At 35.9% G+C, this 20131-nt stretch overlaps 1 long non-coding RNA gene across 1 annotated transcript; it reads right to left on the reverse strand.

Annotated features, from left to right (window-relative positions):
* Positions 1-15432: 15432 nt before the first annotated feature.
* On the reverse strand, positions 15433-16532 carry LOC149140456 (uncharacterized). The gene is made up of 2 exons (XR_016264999.1): positions 15751-16532; positions 15433-15638 (listed from the first exon to the last, which is right to left on the reverse strand). It is a non-coding gene; the product is annotated as an uncharacterized LOC149140456 (long non-coding RNA).
* Positions 16533-20131: the final 3599 nt, after the last annotated feature.

Below are 20131 nucleotides of genomic sequence, written 5' to 3' on the forward strand. Positions count from 1 at the left end.
TGTTATTGTGGGTGAACGTCCACTCAAAGATATTCACCACTCAAGGATAATTAAAATTTGGAGTTAAATCATTTAGGAAAAGAAAGCTATAATATTATGTTAAACAAGCAATATGCTAGGGCTGCACACTTGAAACATGGAAGAAATGGATTCTTGAAAAAAGTTACAAAACACTTTTGAAAATGTTATAAAATGCTCAGGGTTTATGGTTTAAAATTTTATACAATTCTTAGTGTTTAGAGTTTGTTTTAGGGTTTATAAAACTTTAGTAAATCCTTTTAATAAACACTTAGAAAAAGTTACAAAACACTTGTTATAAAATACTTAGGGTTTAGGGTTTATAACACTTTAGTAAATGCTTTTAATAAACACTTAAAAAAAATTACGAAATGCTTATTAAAATGTTATAAAATGTTTAGGCTTTAGGGTTTTAAAATGTTACAAAATGCTTGCCAAAATTGTAATAAAATTCTTAGGGTTTAGGGTTTATAACGATTTAGTAAATTCTTTAAATAAACACTTAAAAAAAAAAATTACAAACACTTGTTAAAATGTTATAAAATACATAGGGTTTAGGGTTTGGGGTTTAAAATGTTATAAAGTGCTTATGGTTTAGGGTTTAGGGTTTAGGTAGGGGGTGTGGGTATTAGGGTTTAGGGTTTATGTTTTATAATTCTTTAATAAATTCTTTTAATAAACACTTACAAAATTTACATCACTATTAGAATCTATGAAATCGGGATGGACTTTCCATGCCTTAGACATGAGAGGTAGATCTCATGGAATTTTTGTAGGAAAAAAGAATTATCGATGAAGTTAGTAATATTTGGGGGAGGGAAGGACTACTAATGGCAGCTGTTTTTTCTAATTAATTTGGTCTTGAAATTAGGATTTTTAATATATATGTACCATGTCACAATAGTATGTAATTCTTGGAAGCTCTTATGGGATCATCAGTTATGCAGGCTGACAATATAATTTTGTGGTGTGGGGGGATTTAAATTTTTCGATGGGGCATGCAAACTCCTTGGGAAGCCATGCACATGTAGATTCACTCACAGATTTTTTTGAACAACTACTTGGTAATAACAAATTTATTGATATAGAAATAGCACTTATTCAACTTAAGTGGAGAAATCAAATATTTGGGGATGCTATGTTAGCAAGGCACCTTGATAGATTCCTAATTAAGGAACCACTGATGGATAAGATAGAAATTGTTAGGTAATGTGAAGTTGGTTCGGGAGGAATATCATATCACTCAGCTATTTTTTATAAGTAGAAAGTATTTCTCCAAAACCATGGGAACCTTTCAAAATTTAGTTTGACATGGTTAAGGGATGGGGAATTTCAAAGAATTGTTAAACAGGTATGGCAGATTGAAATAAGTTCATCGACAGAGCACCTGGATGGAAACCTTATTCACCTTACGCAAAGGATGATAGAATGGGAAATGGAAAAGAAAAAAAGGAAGAGGAGTCCCTCAACAATATCGAATTTGAATTAGCCAGGTTAGAAGACCCGCACAGTGGTGGGTATGATTCTCTAGAATCAAAGCTATATATCATGAACTAGAAGTAGAGAAAATCAAGATATTAAAGGAAAAGGAAGAAACATGGAGACTTAAGATTAGAGCTCTCTAGCTCTAAGAGGGAGATGATATTACCAAAATTTCCCAACAACACACAAGAGTTCGGAAGGCTTTTGACACTATATGGTTCTTAGAGCATGAGGAGGGATCCTCATTGCATTATTTCAGGATATTAATGAATCCTAAACCCCAAAAAATAAACCTCAAACCCTTAACTCTAAACCATAAACACTAAGAATTTTATAACATTTTAAAAAGTAGTCTATAAATTTTATTTAAGTGTTTATTAAAAACATTTACTCGTGTTATAAACCCTAAACCTTAAACTCTAAACCTGAAACTCCAAACCCTAAAGCCTAATGTGTAAACCCTAAATACTAAGAATTTTATAACATTTTAAAAACCATTTTGTAACTTTTATTTAAATATTTATTAAAATCATTTACTAAAGTGTTATAAACCCTAAAACCTAAACCTTAAACCTTAAACCTAAAACTAAAAATTAAAACCCAAAACCTTAAACCTTAAGCATTTTATAACAGTTTAAAAATAGTTTTGGAACTTTTATTTAAGTCTTTATTAAAAGAACTTACGAAGGTCTTATAAATCCTAAACCCTAAACCCCAAAGGCCAAACCATAAACACTTTACCCTAAGCAGTTTATATCATTTTAAAAGGAATTTTATAACTTTTATTTAAGCCTTGATTAAAACCACTTACTAAAGTCTTATAAACCATTAACATTGCGCAAAACCACCCTAAACCCTAAAACACAAACCCTAAATGCTAAACCCTAAACCCTAATCATTTTATAACATTTTAAAAATGATTTTGTAACTTTTATTACAATGTTTATCAATGTAATTTACTAAAGCATTATAAACCCTAAACACTAAACCCTAAACTCTAAAACCCAAACATGAAACCCTAAACCCTAAACCTTAAATCCTACACTCTAAGCATTTTATAGAATTTTAAAAAGTTTTTTGTAACTTTTATTTAAGTGTTTATTAAAATCATTTACTGAACCCTTATAAAACCTAAACCTTAAACCCTAAAACCTAAGCATTTTATAACATTTTAAAAATAGTTTTTTAACTTTTATTTAAGTTTTTATTAAAAGAATTTACTAGATCCTTATAAACCCTAAATCCTAAAACCCCTAAACCCTAAAACCACAAACCCTAAATACTAGTCATTTTATAACATTTTAAGAAGCCTTTTGTTACTTTCATTTAAGTGTTTATTAGAAGCATTTTCTAGAGTCTTATAAACTGTAAACCCTAAAACCTAAACCGTAAACTGTAAACCCTAAACCCTAAACACTAAGTATTTTGTAACATTTTGAAAAGTGTTTTATAACGTTTATTTAACTTTTTATCAAAATAATTTACTAAATTGTTATAAATCCTAAAACTTAAGCCTTGAACCATAAACCGTAAACCCTAAACTGTATAGCCTAAACCCTAAATTAAATTCGCTAAATACAAAATGGTATATTCTATATTTATATTAACTAATATAATTTATTATTATAATCCTATTTATAATTAATATTAAATAAATATTATTGATTTATTATTGTTGTAAAACATTTTTAGTGTTGATGCAAAGTCTTAATCATAGTTGAGAACAACTCCGAATATATAATAATTTTTATTTTTATTAATTAGTGTAGCTAATTATTATAACATTTTAATAAATAGTCTATATGTATAGAGAATATCATGCATGAAAATATTATGCACAACATTTTATATTTTGTTAATATACCATGTAATAAAAGACTTTCTCTAATAATTTGAATTAGGATTTGGTTATGCAAGATAATGATAATTAGAATGATTGTTTCAATATGGACATGTTTAGGAATCAATTGAAGATAAGTAATCATTTCTAGGGTACATAAAATAATAAGTGATTCATGACTGCATAGTAATGCTTGAGAACAACAATTTTGGAGATTAGTTGGTCCATCTTAAGCATTATAATTATAGAAACAAGATTATAATTTGAAATACAAAAAATTTATGTTGGTTTCAATTTTCGTGGATTTTTTAAGTTTGTGATACCTGTTTAGTTATAGTGGAGTAGTCACTTTTGTTTATCCTACAAAATCTCACACAAAACAATGGTAAGAGTCATGTAAATTGTTTTTCTATTACATATTCAATTCAAAGTTTAACTAATTGGTACCAACTACACCCTTTAACTTGATAATTTTGGTTCCTATATTCAACTTAAAGATAGAGAATGAAGTATCTCCATTGACAACATATAACAAAATATAAAGATGTCAAAAAAAAATATTGAATACTCTTACTCAAGTCTACTATCCATATTGAACAGAGTCATAATGTTATTGAGAATAAAGGGTTGTCTGCACAACTAGCTTATAGAGTTATACTTCAAGTAGATTTGAGTGAATTTATTGTTCCTCCACATTTAATATATTTTCTAAGAAAATTATTATAACAAAGTTACTATATGTCAATTTCAAGCTACAATTTAGGTAGAAATAGGTTCTATATTTTATGTTTTACTTTGAAACTGTCAATTGTTTTTACTTTAAAAGCAAAAAAATGTTATTTTAAAATGTAATTTTTTATTTTTTTGCTTTTGCCATCAACCATGTTGTCTTTCTAACTTTCAAATTGTCAATCTTTTACGTCAAAAGAAATTACATGTTGTTTTTTAATTTAACATTTAATTTTTTACTGTTCATATTTTAAAATTTAAGAGTTAATTATTTTGATTTGTTTTCTTTTAATTTAATGTTACTTTTCTTTTTGTTTGTAGATCTTTAACTAACCTAATTAATATTCCGCATTCTAAATTTAGGTAACTTTTTGGTTTTTGGTAACTTTTTACTTTTTGGGTTGTTGTAATTAGTATTTCTTGAATTCAACCCTAACATTTAGTTAAGAGTTGGTATAAGAATTCGAATTCGTGCCGATCCGAATTTGCGGTGTTTATTCATAGCCGTTTCGGATTTCAAAATAGCAATCTGTCAGAATTGTTTAAATATGTGCCCAATTGTTACAAGACGTATTATATGAGTATGTTCGACAATAATTCAGATTGAATCCAAGTCAAATTGAATATCCACAATGTTGTTGTCTGTGTCTCTGTATTTTGTTGGGAGAGGGTCGTGTGTTCGATCCACAATGTTGTTGCCTCTGTATCTTTGTTGAGACAACATTGTGTGTTCCATCCACGTTCCTCTTCATCTTTGTCTCGAGAGGGTTAGATTGAATATAACTCAGATTGAATATATCAAGGTCGTGTGTTCGATCCACAATGTTGTTGCCTCTGTATCTGTGTCTTTGTCAGGAGAGGGTCGTGTGTTCGATCCACAGCGTTGTTGCCTTTGTATCTTTGTTAAGAGAGCACACTGAATATATGAATGTCATGTGAATGTTGTTGCCTCCGTATCTGTATATTTGCTGGGAGAGGGTCTGTTCGATCCACAATGTTGTTGTCTCTGTATCATTGTTGAGAGAGAATTCTGTGTTCCATCCTCATTCCTATTTGGAGAGCGTCAGATTGAATATATGAAGGTCATGTGTTCGATCCACAATGTTGTTGCCTCTGTATCTATATCTTTGTTGGGAGAGGGTCGTGTGTTTGATCTACAGTGTTGTTGCCTCTGTATCTTTGTTGAGAGAGCATATGAATATATGAAAGTTGTGTGTTCCATCCACATTCCTCTATATCATTGTTTGGAGAGGGTCAGACTGAATATATGAAGGTCCTGTGTTCGATCCACTCTCCTCTGTATCTTTGTTGGGTCCTATGTTCGATCCACGCTCCTATGTATCTTTGTTGGGAAAGCGGCTCTGTATCTTTGTTTGGAGAGCGTCAGACTGAATATATAAAGGTGTTTCTTCGATCCATGCTCAACGTAGCTAGCACTTCATAACTCAACATTCTTGATACATGCCTCTGTTTCTTAGATCTTTGTTTTACTTCTTCTTGGATCTTTGTTTTAAAGTCTTGGTGATAAAAAAATTCTGAAACTATGGAGATAGTTGATGGAAAGTCTTGTTTGCACATTTGAAGCCATGCATTTTTCTGCAACTATAGATAGGGTTTATTGATAATTTTGTTTGCAGAATCTTTGTTTTAAAGTGTTGTTTATAAAAAAAAATCTACAACTATGGATATATTTTAGTGACAAATTTGTTTTCACATTCAAAACCATGTCTCTTTTTCGAGCCTTGTTTTAAAGTAGGGTTTATAATTTTTTCCTGCAACTATGGATATCGCAACTATGGATATTGTTCATCGATAATTTTGTTTTTACATTTGAAATCATGCCTGGATATCGCAACTATGGATATTGTTCATCGATAATTTTGTTTGTACATTTGAAATCATGCCTCTTTTTCAAACTTTGTTTTAAAGTAGGGTTTATAATTTTTTCCTGCAGCTATGAATATCTTTTGCAAATAATTGTATTTGCACATTTGAAACCATGCAACTATGCCTCTTTTTCGAACCTTGTTTTAAAGTAGGGTTTATAATTTTTGTCTCCAACTATGGATATCATTTGCGAATAATTCTATGTGCAACTATGGATATAGTTTGTAAATAATTCTGTTTGTACATTTGAAACTATGTATCTTATTTCAGTCTTGTTTAAAATAATTTTTTCATGCAACTATGCATTGTGTTTATGCATAATTTTGTTTGCACATTTGAGATGTTGAGCACTTGTTTATAATTCTTTTTCTGCAACTATGAGAAATACTTATTGATACTTGTTTATAATTTTTTTTTTCAACTATGATAAATACGTATGGATGCTTTTCGTGTTCCGTTATACTTTTTTTTACACAATGTAAACTCTGAGCACTTCGTCATCAAGATTCATCCTCAATTACTATATAGGCTCAATTACTATATCAGCCCAATAGTGTGGACTCAATTTTGTTATTGACATCAATCATCAATTACTATATCAGCCCAATAGTGTGGACTCAATTTTTGGATTATTGTTACCAAGACATCAATCATAGATACATGTAGCCACACAATTATGATCCAAAAACCGAGATTACAATCTTAACTTCATAGAAATTCATGCAAACATTTATCTCCTTGGGGTTTGTCAAAGGACGGATTGGAAAAGTTTTTTGGTTGGGTGATACACTTTGATGTTTTTTTTAACTCTATTTTAATATGAAAATAGATTCAAATTTTTTTATTCGAATTGAAATTTGGCACTCAAATTATATATTTTTTAAAATTTTAATACACAAATAAATCTAACCTTCTAAATTATATCTTTAAATATAAATATGTAGAAATAATGTAGGAATTGGAATTTGGCACTGATATCATATATTTTTTAAAATTTTAATACACAAATAAATTTAAAATAATTAGAGTTATTTTTTATTTTTATCTAAATATAACATGAAAATGTTGTCACGTGTGTTTATTTTTGATGTTCACAACTCTTTGAGCTTTTATATCGAAAATCATAACTTTTCTTTTGTTATAATAGTTGAAATAGAATGAAGGTATCAAAATACATCTTAGTGAGGCAATATATTAGAAATACACCAATCTCTTAGTAGTGAAAGTATTGAAGGCATATAAACAATTGTTTGTGTAATGTATATATTGATATCTGAATTATCAATGTAAAGAATGAATCAATAAGTATTATAAATAAAGAGAATGAAATGAGATGTAATTTTTATTTTTTTTAAGGTTTTGTGAGGAGGTAGAGGCTGAGGGGGAGGTGGAGGTGGAGGTGGTGTAGGAGGAGGAGGCAAAGGCAACTGTGGAGGAGGTGGAGGTGGAGGTGGAGGTGGAGGAGGAGGAGAGGTGGAGGTGGAGGAGGAGGAGGAGGAGATGGTGGAGAAGGAGTTGGAGGTGGAAGAGGTGGTGGTTGTGGTGGAGGTGGAGTAGGTGGAGGTGGAGGAGCAGGTGGTGGAGGAGGAGGAGGAGGAGGTGGCAGAAGCAGAGGTGGTAGAGGAGCTGGAGATGGAGGTGGAGATGGAGGCAGAGGTGTAGGTGGTGGAGGAAGTGGAGTTGGAGGTGGAGGAGGAGGAGGAGGCGGAGGAGGAGGTGGTGGTGGTAGAGGTATATGTCGTGGAGGTAGAGGTGGAGGAGGTGGAGTTGGAGAAGGAGGTGTTCGAGGAGGAGGATGAGGATGTGGTGGTGGTGGTCGAGTAGGAGGTGGAGGTGGAGGTGGAAGACGAGGGGGAGGATGAGGTGGAGGACGAGGTGCAGTGAAAGGTTGTTGAGGAGGTGGAGTTGGACGTGGACGAAGAGGAGGTGGAGGTGGGGGTGAAAGAGGACAAGAAGGAGGTGGAGGTGAATGCAGAGGTTGAGGAGGATGAGGAGGAGGTGGAGGACGAGGAGGAGGATGACGAGGTGATGGTGGTGGAGGAGTTGAAGCAAGAGCTGGAGGAGGAAGGGGTGGACGGTGTGAAGATGGTGGAGGAGGTGGAGGTGGAGGAGGATGAGGAAGAGGAGGAGGTAGTTGAGGTAGATATGGTGGAGGAGGAGGTGGAGGTGGAGGTGGTGGTGGTTGAGTCAGCGATGTTAAGATGGAGGAGGAGGAAGAGGTGGAGGAGGAAGTGGAGTTGGATTTGGTTGAGGTGGTGGTGGTGGAGTCGGTAATGTGAAGGTGGAGGTGGAGGTGGAGGTGGAGGTAGAGAAGGTGGTGGTGGAGGTGGAGGTAGAGGAAGTGGTGGCGGAGTTGGAGGAGCTGGAGGAGGTTGTTGTGGAGGTGGTGGTGGATGAGGAGGGAGATGGGGAAGAGGAGTCAAAGGAGGAGGTAGAGGTGGTGGAGGAGGTTGAGTTGTAGGTAGAGGAAAAGGAGGTGGAGGAGGTGGAGGTGGATGTGGGGGAAGAGGAGGTGGTGGAGGAGGAGATGGAGGTGGAGGAGGAGCAAGAGGAGTTACTAGTGGAGGTGGAAGTGGAGGGGAGTGGTGGGAGGAGGTGGAGCTGGAGGTGGCCTAAACTACTCTAGCCTAACCTAATCTATCCTAACCCACACTAAACTACTCTAGCCTAGCCTAACGTAGCCTCACGTACTCTAGCTTAGCCTAAACTATCCTAGCCAACTCTAATGTAGCATAACCAACTCTAGCCTAACCTACCCTAGCTTAGCCTAGCCTACTCTAGTCTACGCTAGCCTAGCCCCTAGCCTACTCTAGCCTACCCTAGCCTGACCTATTCTAGTCTAGCTTAACCTACCCTAGACTAGCCTAGACTTGTTTATGCTAGCCTACCCTAGCCTACCCTAGCCTATCCTAGCCTAGCCTAGCCTACTCTAGCCTAGCCTAGCCCACTCTAGCCTACTATACCCTATCCTACTCTAGCATACTCTAACCTAGTAGAGCCTAGCCTAGCCTAATCTAGCATAGCCTAACCTACTCTTTCCTAGCCTAACCTAGCCTATATTACTCTAACCTAGCCTACTCTAGCCTAGTGTAGCCTAGACCACTCTACCCTACCCTAGCTTATTCTAGCCTAGCCTAACCTACTCTAGTGTGGCTTAACCTAGCCTAACCTACTCTAGCCTAGACTAACCTAGCTACCTAAACTAGCCTACCATACTCTAGCCAATTATAGCCTACTCTAGCCTAGCCTAGCCTAGCTCAACTTAACCTAACCTAACCTAACCTAAGCTAGCCTATCCCAACGTAGCCTAACCTAACCTAACCTAGCCTACACTATCCTAGCATAACCTAACCTAACCTAACCTAACCTATCCAAACCTAACCTTACCTAACCTAACCTAGCCCAACCTTTTCTAGCCTAGCCAAACCTAACCTAACCTAGCCTTGCCTAACCTAGTCTTGCCTTGCCCAGCCTAGCCTAGTCTTTAGTAGGTCATGCTAGGATACTCTAACTTACCTTAGTCTACTCTATATTAGCCTAGCCAAGCCTACTCTAGCTTACCTTAGCCTACTATAGAGTAGTCTATCCTATTTTTGTCTAGCCCACCCTAGCTTATACTAACCTAGCATAACGTAATCTATCCTAACCTACTCTTTCCTAGCATAACCTAGTCTAACCTAGACTGTCCTACCCTACTCTAGGCTTACCTAGCCTAACCTAGTCTAACCTAGCCTACCCTACCCTACTCTAGCCTTGCCTAGCCTTGCCTAACCTAGCCTAGCCTAGTCTAGTCTAGCCCAGCCTACTCTAGCCCAACCTAGCCTACATTACCATCATCTAGTCTAGCCTAGCCTACTCTAGCCTAGTCTACTCTAGCCTAGCCTAAACTACTCTAGCTTAACCTAGCCTACTCTAGCCTAGCCTACACTAGCCCAACCTAGCCTATTCTAGCATAGCCTAGCCTAGAGCCTAGCCTACTATGGCCTAACCTAGCCTAATCCAGTGTAGCCTAACCTACTCTAGCCTAGCTTAATCGAGCCTTGCCTAACCTACCCTAGCCCATCCTATCTTCGCCTAGCATACTCTAGCCTAGCCTACATTAGCCTATCCTACTCTAGCCTACTCTAGTGTAGCCTAACATAGTATTGCCTACTCTAGCCCACTCTACCCTAGTCTTGCCTACTCCAAGATACTCTGGCCTACTCTAGCATAGCCTACTCTACCTTACTATAGCCTATAGCTAAGCCTAGCCTACTCTATCCTAGCTTATCCTACTCTAGCCTAGCCTACTCTGGCCTACTCTAGCCTAGCCTAGCCCACTCTACCATATTATACCCTAGCCTATTATACCGTAGGGTAACCTAGTCTAGCCTATACTAACCTAGCCTAAACTAAACTAACCTAACCTACTCTAGCTAGCCTAAACTACTCTAGCCTAGCCTAACCTAGCCTAACGCACTCTATCCTAGCCTAACCTACTCTATCCTAGACTAAACTAGCCCAGTCTAGCCTATTCAAGCACAGCCTAACCCACTCTAGCCTAGCTTACTCTAGCCTACTATAGCCTAACCTAACCTACCCTAACCTAGCCTACTCTACTCTAGCCTAAACTACTCTATCCTAGCCTAACCTATTCTAGCCTAACCTAGCCTTACCTACTCTAGCCCAGACTAAACTATCTTAGCCTAGCCTACTCTAATATAGCCTAACCTACTCTAGCCTAGCCTAATCTAGCCTAACCTAGCCTAACCAAATCTTGCCTAACTTACCCTTGCCTAGCCTAACCTAGCCTATCCTAGCCTACCCTACCCTACTCTAGCCTTTCATAGCCTTGTCTAGCCTTGCCTAGCATATCCTAGCCTAGCCTACTCTAGCCTAGACTATTCCAACATACTATAGCCTACTCTAGCATAGCCTACTCTAGCTTACTCTATCCTAGTGAAACCTAGCCTACTCTATCCTAACTTATCCTACTCTAGCATAGCCTATTCTAGCCTACTCTAGCCTATCTTAACACACTCTAACCTATTATACCCTAACCTACTCTAGCCTAGCCTAGCCTACACTACTCCTGCCTACCCTAGCCTACTCTAGCCTAGCCTACTCTAACCTAACCTAACCTAGCCTAGCCTACTCGAGCCTAACCTACTCTCTCCTACCCTAACCTAACCTATTCTAGCATGGAATAACCTAGCCTAATCTAAACTAACCTACCCTACTGTATCATAGCCTAGCCTACTTGAGCCTACTCTAGCCTAACCTAGCCTACTCTATCCTTGGCTAGCTTAAGCTAAGTTAACCTAACATAACCTAGCCTAACTTAGACTATCTAACCTAACTTGACCTAGCCGAACCTAAGGTAGCCTAGCCAAGTCTAACCTAGCCTAACGTAACCTACCCTAACCTACCCTAACCTAGACTAGACTAACCTTGCCTAGCCTAGCCTAACCTAGCCTAACCTACAACAGACTAACCTTGCCTAGCCTAGCCTAACCTAGCTTAGCATAACCTAACCTTGTCTAGCCTAGCCTTGCCTAACCTACCCTAAATTAGCCTTGCCTAACCTCGCCTAGCCTTGCCTAACCTCACCTAACATAACCTAACCTTTCCTAACCTATTCTTGCCTAACATACCCTAACCTAGCCTGGCCTAACATAGCCTAGCCTAGCCTACCCTACCCTACTCTAGCCTACTCTCGCCTAGCCTAACCTACTCTAGCCTGCTCTAGCCTAACCTAGCCTAGCCAAGCCTCCTCTAGCCTAGCCTACTCTAGCCTAACCTACTCTAACCTAGCCTACTATAGCCTAACCTACCCTACTCTCGCCTAGCCTACTCTAGCCTACCCTAGCCTAAATTGGCCTAACCTACCCTACTCTACTCTAGCATCAACTACTCTAGCCTAGCCTAACCTTACCTAGCGTAGACCCTACTCTAACGTAGGCAGGCCTAGTGTAGCCCCTACTCTAGGCTAGCCTAACCAAGCCTAGCTTACTCTAGCCTAGCCTACTCTACTGTAGCCTAGCCTAGACTACTACAGCCTACCCTAACCTACTCTAGCCTAGCCTAGACTACTACAGCCTACCCTAACCTACTCTAGCCTAGCCTACTCTAACCTAAACTATCCTTGCCTAGCCTACTCTAGCCTAAGCTTCTATTGCCTACCCTAACCTACCCTAACCTAGCCTAACCTAACTTATTCTGGCTTGGACTAACCTAACCTAACCTAAACTAACCTACCCTACTCTATCATAGCCCAACCTACTCGAGCCTACTCTAGCCTAACCTAGCCTACTATATCCTAGCTTAGCTTAACCTAGCCTAACCCTAACATAACCTAGGCTAACCTAGACTAGGTTAGCCTAACCTAAGCTAGCCTAACCTAACCTAACCTAGTTTAACATAACCTAACCTAACCTAGCCAAACCTATCCTAACCTAGACTAGAAAAACCTTGCCTAGCCTAGCCTGTAGCCTAACCTAGCCATACGTAACCTAACCTTCGCTAGCCTAGCCTTGCCTAACCTAGCCTAACATAGCTTGCCTAACCTAGCCTAGCCTACCATAACCTAGCATAGCATAGCCTAGCCTAACCTAACCTAACCTAACCTTTCCTAACCTAGCATTGCCTAACCTAGCCGAACGTAGCTTGATGTAGCCTAGCCTTGCCTAATGTAGCCTAGCCTAACCTACCCTAGATATCCTAATCTAACCTACCCTATCCTACTCTACCTTAGCCTAACCTACTCTACCGTGCTCTAGCCTAATCTAGCCTAGCCTATCATCCTCTTGCCTTCTCCTACTCTAGCCTAACCTAGTCTAACCTAGCCTACTATAGTCTAACCTACCCTACTCTAGCCTACCCTAGCCTACACTAGCCTAACCTACTCTAGCCTACCCTAGCCTACACTAGCCTAACCTACTCTAGCCTAGCCTAACCTAGCCTAAACTAGCTTAACCTACCGTACTCTCCTCTAGCATCAACTAATCTAGCCTAGCCTAACTTCGCCTAACCTACTCTAGCCTAGCTTAAACTTGCCTACCCTAGCCTATTCTAGAGTAGTATATCCTACTCTAGCCTCCTCTAGCCTAACCTAACCTAGTCTATCCTAGCCTAACCTACTGTAGCCTAACTTAACCTATCCTAGCGTAGCCTAACCCACCGTAAACTACTCTAACCTAGCCCAACCTACCCTCACTTACTCTAGCCTAGACTAAACTATCCTAGCTTAACCTAGCCTCACTTACTCTAGCCTAGCCTACTCTAGCGTAGCCTAACATACTCAAGCCTTCTCTAGCCTAACATAGCCTAATATACCCTAACCTTCTTTAACTTAGCCTAGGCTAGCCCACTCTACCTAGGCTAGCCTAGGCTAGCCTACTGTAGCCTACCCTAGCCTAGCCCCTAGCCTATTCTGGGCTAGCCTGGCGTATTATGGCTACCCTAGCCTAACTTATTCTAGCCTAGATTAACCTAGCTTAACCTAGCCTAACCTAGCCTAGCCTAACCTAGCCTTGCCTAACCTAGCCTTGCCTAGCCTAGCCTATTCTTTAGTAGCCCATGCTAGGATACCCTAACTTACCTTAGTCTACTCTATATTAGCCTAGCTAGCCTACTCTAGCTTACCCTAGCACACTATAGAGTAGCCTATCCTATTTTTGTCTAGTCCACCCTACCCTAGCTTAAACTTATTCTATCCTTGTGTAGCCTAGTCTAATTCTGGTCTATCCTAGCCCACTCTAGCTTAGTCTTGCCTAGTCTAACACAATGTAGATTCCTAAAAGTTTATATATAAAGATGTTGTAGTTGAAAATCTTAATAAAATATATCTTCAAAAGAAATCTTAAAGAATATTTACATTACAATTTAATTTTATCATAAATATTTAAATTTAAGAGCATTATCACTTTATATTATATAAATTCAAACATTTTCCTTTGTACATTATGTTATTTTAATTAAAAAAATATATCATACATCATTGTACCATCAATAAATATAGTGCAGAACTTAAATAACATATTAGATATTTAAATTTGAAAATCATTTGAAAAATTAAATTAAACTAAACAACATTAATAAAGAAATCATTCAAAAACAATTTAAATTAAATACCATTAATAAAAATTCAAATATAACAAAATTAAGTTAAAAATAAATTAAATGTATGAATATACAATATAAAATACATTGAATTTAACCACAATACTAATGTAAAAAGAAGATGTAACATAAGTTATAAGATATAAATAAAGACCATATTTCTAAATGAAAAACATATTAGTAAAATATAAAAATATAACTGAAATTCATTTAGAGAAATACAATAATCTAAAAATTCAAATGTACCATATCTTATAAGACATAAATAAAAAATATATTTCTAAATGAAAAATATATTTGTAAAATTTAAAAATATAATTGGAGGGCCCATCCAAAACTGATTCTGAGAGGCATAGGTTAAGTCAACTATATTTTTAATTGAGAAAGAAAACTCATAGACATATAAATGTAAAAGTAAGAAGCCAATTTAAATGAATCCACAAACTTTCACAGAGATAAACCAAATCAATGAATAAATGTAATAATCTGAAAGGAGTGAAATACAAATTGGAACAATAAAATTACAATAATAAATTAAGCCCAACAAAAAAAAATCAGTAAAAACCACTCTCATAAAACTAAATCATTACAATGTTAAATATATTAACATAACTAAAAGTGAAGTGAAAGTATTAGGTGGAAAAGAGCAGAGCTTAGAAGATGGATACAAACTACATCTATTACAAAGTAAAGTAATGGAGGTTTCTTTAATTCAATTATTTTAACATTCACGATGAAAAAAACCTACCCGGAATTGGGCTAAAGAAAACTACATAGAAAGAAGAGAGCAGAGTTAATGATCGAAAACTACATAGAAAGAAAGAGCGGCTAAGAAGAGAGAGAAAGGAATGAAATCCAGAGAGAATTTAAAATCATTATCATCAGGCTAGTCCGGTTAAAAATTCTTTCATCCATGCATCTCTTCTCGCTGATCTTCGGATCAATACATACAGAACAGAAAAACCCAAATGAACAAGAGCCATCCATATCGAAATTCTTACAATTGGAATTGATGAAACAAACAGGCTCTATCAAAAACAGAGCAGGGTTAAAGATCGAAAACTACATAGAAAGAACAGAGCCAGAATTAATGCCAACCGAGAACAGACCCAAAAAAAATAAAAATAAAACTAAAAATCAAAAGGAATTAATGGGATTGGCAGCGGACTAAGAAGAGAGAAGACCCAAAAAAATAAAAATAAAACTAAAAATCAAAAGGAATTAATGGGATTGGCAGCGGACTAAGAAGAGAGAAGAAAGATTAAAGTACATAGTAGATTTAAGGGATTAATGAGATCCAGAGAGAAATAACAAAGAATAAAGATTTAAAAACATTAACATTAGGCCGGTCCGGTTAAAAATTCTACTTCAATCGATGCAAACAAAACCAAAGAATAACTCAGGAATACTAATATAAACTAAATACATATCAGTATTACAGTTCTCTGGTTACCTTTCTCCATTGTAAATACATCCCTGCAACATGGATTGAAACATGGATTCAGAGGACTTAATTTAAGAAACCAAGAAACCGCCTCACATCGATGCACACTGACTGCAATCTGGGATCAGCATAGGATTCCTGTGGAATATGAATATGAAACCGCCTCAGCAGGGATGCACAAGATTTAATTTAAAAAACCGAAAAACATGGATTCAGAGGATCTAAATTACAAAATCAAGAAACCGCTCACCATGGATGCAGAGGATCACCAAGAAACCGCAGGCTCTGAGGAATTTCTCCTCCAGAATAATGCTCCCAGTGGCCAGTATTTGACGATGGCCGCCGCCCAGATCCATATTGGCAGGCCCTGTTTCTCTCCATTTCTGTGCAACTAAGGATCTATACTGCCGCCTCACCAAGAATGCGGAAAATCTAATTTAAAAAACCATACAACTCTGAACATCAAGTTACCGAATTAAATGTCTAAAATCAAATCGATTCCTCTCTCCTTCACCTAATTTTATTTGCAGCCCACAACCCATAATCAGAGTGATCTATACCAGAATGCTTCATTTAACTGTGATCGGATGCCTCAGTTAATTGTGATCCTTGGGCAGAGTTCGGATGCCTCATTTAACTGTCATCCCTGGGCAAAGTTGTCTTGATTCAGTAATTGATAGGCTACCTGCCTCTGCCTCTGCCTCTATGAAAACACAAGCACGCCTCTGCCTCCAGCTCTCAGAGAATACAACCACACCACACAGACAGACACACCTAACAACAGAGACCAGACCACATTCATACACACACAACACATGGAGCTCCAAACATACAGACGCACGAGACTAGACCACACAATGCAGAAACTTTGAGAGGAGGAGGAGGAGCACAACAATCCCAATCCAATGCCAATATGAATCCAAAAATTAAATCGAATTAAAGCAATCAAGAACTTGAACCGTTGAGATAACCAGTTTGATAAGCAGCACCCTTTATCTCGCGCACTCTGCTATCTCATAGATGTTGATGATTGGGATTGCAGCGCTGCTTATCTCATAGATGTTGATGCCAATTCTATTTGCAACGGACGACTAGGATTATCTCTTACAAAGATTCTCCAGCTTTTTTCACAACAGAAATAGTAAAAAGCATAATCCCTGTCATCCTAACAGAAATAGTAATAAAAACATAATCCTGAAGCAAAAAAATAATAAAAACAGCCATCACATCAAAATTCGTTGACGTTGCACCAACACAGTCACAGCCATCAGAAAACACTTCCAAAACGCGAATACAGAAAATTCCGTTGAAGGAGCGGATCCGTTGAAATAGCTGTAAGATGCTTTTCTTGAAATTCTCATCCAAAGTACTTAACATCCACGTCCGTCCAAATTTGGAATGTTCACGTTTGAATTTGAATATGAATTTAAGGTGGGATTTTTGACATCCGTTAAATTCAAAAAAAAATTTAATGCGAGAGAGCTAGGTATGTTCTTTTATTTCTAATATAATTGATGGTTTTCATTTGGCTTCAACACTCATAAAATTAAATTGCTCTTTAAGTTTTATTTATTTATTTTTTTAGCTTCAATACCAGTTACCAATAGAATTGAATTATTAGTTTTATTTATTTTTCTAATTGAGAACTATAAGTTTTTTGATCTGAACTTATATTTTAACGGTCTTACTCAATAACAATAGATACTTTATTTATAAGCTCTTTCTAGTTCCGTGCTTTTTATTATCAACCATTAATGTTTCCAGGTTACTAGAAGTCATCTATTTTTTCCATATTTATGTATTCAATAATATATATAGTATGTTTTCATTTAGGTTTCAATATTTAATAATATATATAGCATGTCTTCATTTAGGTTTCAATAGCAATAGATTTGCCTTTCAGTTTGGCATGCATTTTTTAATTTGAAAATGGTAAGTTTTTTATATGAAATTATATGTTCACCCATTTCAAATGTGATTGGTAACATAAATTAAGATGAAGTTAAACTTAATTATATCGATAAACATGTTTCTTTTAAAGTAGAATAGTGATTCAAAAATTTTAATCTGATTATTAATTATTATTAGATTTATGGTAGGACCATTAAGTATTTGATAAAAAAATTAGTAGTATACACAAGTCAAAGACTGAGTTTTATGTGAAGGTAGTTAAGTTTCTTTTGTCATTTTATTTAAATTGATTGATTAACAAAATATCATTTGAGCAAGTTTCATATGAAAGAGTTATGGTTTCTTAGGCATGTGATATTGTAATATACCCTATTTGTAGATTAAGAAACTCTGTAATAAAGTGGATATAAATATTCATGGATAAAAATATTCCATGTTGTTTAAAATGAATATATGTTTAACTTATAATAATAATAATAATAAGATATTTAATTTCAAATTTTTCTAAATTTTAGAAACGTGAGATGTATTATGATGTAAATGTTTTGATGTTTATTATGGATTGATAATTATTAACATTTACTACTCATTTAATTTATATAATTATGCAAGTATGTAAATTTCTATTAAAAATGTGTTATTTTTTTTTAATATTGATTATTTAAATACATTTTAAATATTTTAAAGCTACTTTAATACTAAAGGTTTTAAATATTTGAAAATACATTTTATAGTGAATTACTCGTGTGTTTACATCTTTTTGTTATGGGGAGTGAGATTTTATCTTATTTTGGTTATTGGATTTGTGTGTTTAAAATTTTTTAGTATAGAATTTTCTTCCCAAAATAATATGCACACTTTACTTTGTATGGTTTGAAGTGTAGAAAGAATTTTTTTTGTTTTTTGCTTCTTGCTTGGCCTTGCTCTTCTTCTTTTTTGTAAGTTTAGATATATTTTTTGAATCTTTTTTTAGTTTTTATACAGTATTGAACAACTAAAAGTTCGTCTTAGAAGAATGGAAATTCAAGTTTAAAAGAATGTATTGTATGATTTAAAAGATTATTCCTTTTCACTAAACCATAAATTATGTACTTGACATATATAAATGCATTTGCATACTATGCATCTCCACTATAGAGTAGATTGATTGTCATTTTGAGAACAATTTTGTTTCTATACATAAAGTGATGTCTACTAAAAATGTCATTGTTTACATCGTCTTTACCCATGGGTTTATGTTGTCTTTCACATCAGTACCACATAACAAGAATCAACTCACCAAGACTATAGCTCCCATAATAAGAACTTTTACCAGTTTTTTTTACTAGTGCAGCCATATAAATTAAATTACTTGTATACACATTAATCCATGAGAAGAATCAAAACACTTACCCCATTATACATCTAACTTTATCCAAATAAGAAGGAATGATAAAAGTTAACTAAATTATAATTTTATTATAATTTTTTATCCCCACTTTACCATGAAAATTCTTAACTCAAGTAAATAACTCTTCTTACAATACTAAGTTCTCTTCTTATCCTCACTTTCTATTCATATTTGTCCAAACAACTTATAGTTGCTTGGCGAGGCTTAGGTATGTCATCACCACCAAATATTTCCAAAACCTCTAGAGGCGGGTAGTCCTATATATCGAAATCCATTCATAAGGCTAGTATGGATGTAGCAAAAGGAAGAAAATTATCACTTGATGGGGTTCTTAGAGAAAAAGGAAACCTCAAAATGGTTTCTCGATGAAGTGGTTATCTTTTAACTATATAGGCTTGGCTAGCCATGACAAAAAAACTAGCCCTTGGGAGATTATTAGAGTTGGAGAAATCAGATGTGATATTTCTGTAAGAGACGCTTGGGGATAGTGAACAAATTGCATCACTATTAGAATCTATGAAATCAGAATGGACTTTCCATGCCTTAGACATGAGAGGTAGATCTCGTGGAATTGTTGTAGGAAAAAAAAATATACTAATGGAGGGAAGGAGTACTAATGGCAGCTATTTTTTCTAATTAATTTGGTCTTGACATTAGGATTTTTAATATATATGTACCATGTCAAAATAGTATGTAATTATTGGAAGCTCTTGTGTGATCATTAGTTATGCAGGCTCACAATATAATTTTGGGGGGAGATTTAAATTTTTCCGTGGGACATGCAAACTCCTTGGGAAGCCATGCACATGTAGATTCACTGAGAATTTTTTGAACAACTACTTGAGAATAAAAAATTTATTGATATAGAAATAGCACTTATTCAACTTACGTGGAGAAATCAAAGATTTGGGGATGCTATGTTAGCAAGGCACCTTGATAGATTCCTAATTCAGGAACCACTGATGGATACGATAGAAATGGTTAGGTAATGCCAAGTTGGTTCAGGAGGAATATCAGATCACTCACCTATTTTTTATAAGTAGAAGGTATTTCTCCAAAACCATGGGAACCTTTCAAAATTTAATTCGACATGGTTAAAGGATGAGGGATTTCAAAGAATTGTTAAACAGGTATGGCAGGATAGATCAGAGATTGAAATAAGGTCATTGACAGAGCACCTGGATGGAAACCTTATTTGCCTTAAGCAAAGGATGATAGAATGGGAAAGGAAAAGAAACGAAAGGAAGAGGAGTCCCTCAACAATATTGAATTTGAATTAGCTAGGTTAGAAGACCCTCACAGTGGTGGGTATGATTCTCTTTAATCAAAG

This window comes from Pinus tabuliformis, chromosome X, assembly GCF_031772625.1.
Source record: "Pinus tabuliformis cultivar Carrire ecotype Pingquan chromosome X, CPIR1, whole genome shotgun sequence".
NCBI lineage: Eukaryota > Viridiplantae > Streptophyta > Pinopsida > Pinales > Pinaceae > Pinus > Pinus tabuliformis.